Source organism: Paramormyrops kingsleyae, chromosome 8 (assembly GCF_048594095.1).
Source record: "Paramormyrops kingsleyae isolate MSU_618 chromosome 8, PKINGS_0.4, whole genome shotgun sequence".
NCBI lineage: Eukaryota > Metazoa > Chordata > Actinopteri > Osteoglossiformes > Mormyridae > Paramormyrops > Paramormyrops kingsleyae.
This window is the reverse complement of record NC_132804.1, coordinates 34,518,398-34,522,731: the sequence shown is the minus strand read 5'-3', so window position 1 is coordinate 34,522,731 and position 4,334 is coordinate 34,518,398. Positions and strand designations below refer to the sequence as shown.

The following is a 4,334-nucleotide window of genomic DNA, read 5'->3' as shown; positions in this document are numbered from 1 at the left end:
AATAAATCACCAGTAATTTGACAAGATGTGAAACACAATAGAACCATCCAATCATTTTCTATAACTGCTTATCCTATTTAGAGTTGCAGGGGGTCTGGTACCCGTGGGCACAAAAGGCAGAGAACGCCCCAGGATGGGGCACCAACCCTTGGAGAGAACAGTCACACATGAACCCCAGTCCATGAGGTGTAAGGTAATAGTATTAAACACTGCACCACACACCACCTCCAAAACGGAACCTTAAATCAAAATTTTACTTTAATGTTATAATTCACATTAAATATTTTATTTTAAAAAATGATTAAGCACATATTTGGGTGGGACTAGACACCTAACACAACCTCAATTACAATGAGTTTTTGAATAGGTTTCAGGTGAAAGTATAGTCTGCAAGGAGGCATATCTACAAATCATGCATTGCAGTTTCACATAATATAAGGCACCTTGGTGTAACAAAGAAGAAGATGATTGTTTTTCAGTAGTAAAATTATCCTGCTGTATAAACAGAGACATCAACTAAATTCCTACGTGTAGATCTATATTACACATATTAGTGGCGCCACCTAGTGGATTACCATTGTTATCCAAAATATATAAAGCTAGATATTTTAATGGATGGATTCAGGCAACGACTCCTGGAATTTCAACTGTCTTTAAACACCATTCTAATTTCTAATTTGTCTTGTTATGGGTATTTAAAAATGCTCTTCATTCACTACAGTTATGCTTTTACAGTTTTTCTCGATTGTTTTGGCACATTCCTTGAATTCTGAATGATAGTCGGTTCCCACGTTCTCATTGTCACCGACTGATCATTTTTCTTTAGCAAACTGATGTCAAAGACACCCGTTTCAACTTTCTTAAGCTTTCTTAAGCACTTTCATGTTGAAAGAAAGAAATTGCATGCATTTTTTAGATCTCGAGTGACTGTACAAAGGAAACAAAAAAGTCACACAGCACTGTGTAACACAAAAACTGCAAAATGACAATACAAGAAAAACAGATTCATGTACTGTAGAAACCCAACAATGCCATATCACTGTAAATTACAGAATATATTTTTAAATCATTTTGAAAGCTTGGTTAACTTTTTTGCCTGTGGTCGATCTAGATGATCCCATACATATATAATTTTGGGTGTAAAATTATTACAGTGGGAAACCACATAATCTATTTTCACCAACAAGACTAAAGCAACTGAAAATTGTGCCAAATTATGACAATTGTACAAAACCATGTGCATATATGTACACTGTAAAACGTTTATTGTCAAATTAACAGTAACTTACTGGCAACAATTATCCAGTAGTTGCTGTACTTAATAACACAGTAAAATTACTGTAAATGCAACTATAGTAGTTTTTAAGCTGTAGAATGAAGCACAGTATTTTACTGTTTTGTGAAGTACAGCATTATACCATTATACTGTAATTTATTTTACAGTGCTACTGTACAACCCATAGCATTATATACTGTATTGTATATTACAATAAAATACAGTTATTTAGTAAAATAATGAAAATGACAATTAATCTGCACAGAAAGCTGAAAGTTTATTGTGCAATTTGAACAATACAGTAGTAATGACACAGAACAATAACAAAATTGCAGCATTAGAGATGAGGTAAGGGTTAGGGTTAGGGGTGAGGGGCAGATGTGGAGGATGGTGGTAGGTGGTGGCATCATATGCAGCAGAGACCCCAACACATATGATGGTCCTGCAAGAAAAAAATATGAAAAATTCAATCACAGATTCACCTACAATCCCCAACTTACATTATCAAAACACATTTGAGGGAATATATAGGACAAAGGGCTGCTCTGCTCTATATTTTAACCTGACACTGTTCTCTTTGAAATCCAATGTGGAGTATACAGTAGCATGAAAGCAACCAGAAATGTTTCACTGGACTTAAAGACTGATTTGTATGTGCAGTAATAATGTGAAATACAAGTTTTATTTTTGTAGGTTTTTATCCTTTTTTAACCAGTCAAATTGACAAAGAATATATATGTATTTTCCCAATTAAAAATACTCTTACCATAATGATTTTGCCAATCATATTCCGTGAAGTCCCTGATAAACGAGGCCACGTGTGGATTCAGGGCCATTGTCTTCCTCTGAACCGTCTTCCCACTGCTCTTGCTGACATGGAACCTGGATGTGCACTTTGAATTTTCTGGATTTATCCTTACGAGAAACCTGTAAATATAAAAATATATATTCCAGCTAGAATACAAAGAATTGTGTGTGTGTGTGAGAACTGAAGCCCATATAGAGAAACAGCGGCAGGGCCAAGTACAATTGATGAACAGTATTTTACCTCTGGATGAACTCCAGTGTTGTTGCTGCCTCTTCTTGGTACTCAATGTTACACATAGTATGATGCAAAGAGGACAGCCAGGGCACAGGTGAAGTCCAGCTGCAGATGAGTGGCTTCTATGACCACCTTTCTCTCCGTGGCCAACATCCATTTCCTTGATGCCAGAATGGAATCTCCTAAAAAGACATACTCTCTGTCACAATTGTTTCCAAAACGTAAAACAAAATGTCTAGTCTAGTGATTGTGTAAGTCAGGTATAGCAGTTTTACCCAGTAGGATTATCCTTGGTGTGTTGGACAGGGACAACTGGGTCTCCACATCTGCCTGAACTATATGAAGAAAAGTAAATAAAATGAAAAATAATTATTTATCATGCATACTGGAAAGGCAAATATTAAGAATACGGATAAAGAGGGTTTCACACATTCAGTTAGGATTGCATGTTTGCCATGTATCCTTCACCCTAAAAAATAAGTGATTTGTTATTCTCAAATCTACAAGAATCTATACCGACTGACGGGACTGTGCCCTAATTTCCCTACAATGGAATACTCACAAACTCAAACTGGTAAATAACCTGTATGTTATCATGCAGGACAATATAATAAAACTATTTCTTACATCAGCCAGAAGGAAAATGGAATCTTCTCTGTCTTTAAAGAAGGCCATCATCACCAATGTGAGAGCAAGGCTGAGGTCAACGTCTTCAGGTTGTCTTTCAAGATCAGCGAGGACTATCCTCACCTCTTTTTTCCAGCGCAGCAGCTGGCCCTTGAAGAACTGGAGCACCCTTCTTCGTTTTCCAGCAATGGACTCCCCAAGTCTCGATTCTAGATCAATTCCTGTAAGTGTACTGAAATGCTGCATCAGGAACCTCTTCATGAACAAGAAAGGCCATTCAGTCTTTAGCTGTTGCATACTAAGTACAGGTGCTGCATTGATGGCACGACGCTGAGCTTCATGTGATCATCATCAGCTCGTTCACTCTTGCCCTATCTGCTCCTTTGTGGCCCTCTTGAGAGAAAATGCATTTAAGCTCCTCCTTCTTCTCAAATAGAGACTCTTGTTTCTCCCTCAGGTAGCTCGCTCGGCTGCCAGTTATTACAGCCATAGTTGTCCGTTTTTGCTCATGTCCTTGATAGTTCTAGCTGACTGTACTCTACTGTGGCCGCAGGCCGTTTTGGTTTTCTTAGCCGTGCAAGGGTATTGTTCCTATTCAAGTTGTCTACTCTTGTTTTCAGTTGTGAACACAAAGTGAAGTATCCACTGCCCATCCGATCTCCTCCGTCTGTTCTGTCTTCAAAACTGTTAGGGTATTGTTCAATGATGCTCTTTGCAACTACAGCACACTGACTCAGAGTGGGATTCAAACACATTTCTCTAATGGCATCTACAATGACTCTGACCATATGTCGCCTGTCTGTCTCTTGTGGGGTTTGCCCATGTTCAATGCATGTTCTTAGACTTGGCCTGGTCTTGTCCCAAGGTACTTGAAATGTTGAGGTCCATGTACTGTACTGTGCTGTGTGGGAATAGGGTGCTGAGATTGCGTGAACTGCAAGATAATGGAGTCAGAGTCAATGAGATCATGTCAGGCGCCACCGAGTCCCTTGGTTGATTGATCAATTGCCCACCATATTCTAAAAAACAAAAACAACCAAAAAGTAGGCTAAAAATGGTGGATGGACAATGAGAACTAGGCAAAATACGGTATTTACATTAAAACAATTTTTTACCTCTATTGTTGAATATACACTCACATAAAAGATTATTAGGAACACCTGTTCAATTTCTCATTAATGCAATTATCTAATCAACCAATCACATGGCAGTTGCGTCAATGCATTTAGGGGTGTGGTCCTGGTTAAGACAATCTCCTGAACTGCAAACTGAATGTCAGAATGAGAAAGAAAGGTGATTTAAGCAATTTTGAGCGTGGCATGGTTGTTGGTGCCAGACGGGCCGGTCTGAGTATTTCATCTGCTCAGTTACTGGAATTTTCACGCACAA

The 4,334-nt window shown here is 38.3% G+C and overlaps 1 long non-coding RNA gene across 2 annotated transcripts; it reads right to left on the bottom strand.

Annotated features, from left to right (window-relative positions):
- Positions 1 to 1,587: 1,587 nt before the first annotated feature.
- LOC111832845 (uncharacterized) lies at positions 1,588 to 4,072 on the bottom strand. 2 transcript variants are annotated; one of them, XR_002835602.2, is made up of 5 exons: positions 2,946 to 4,072; positions 2,594 to 2,653; positions 2,325 to 2,500; positions 2,043 to 2,203; positions 1,588 to 1,718 (listed from the first exon to the last, which is right to left on the bottom strand). It is a non-coding gene; the product is annotated as an uncharacterized lncRNA (long non-coding RNA). The 2 variants fall into 2 exon arrangements; XR_002835603.2 differs by having other exon boundaries at positions 3,069 to 4,072.
- Between the last annotated feature and the right edge of the window lie 262 nt (positions 4,073 to 4,334).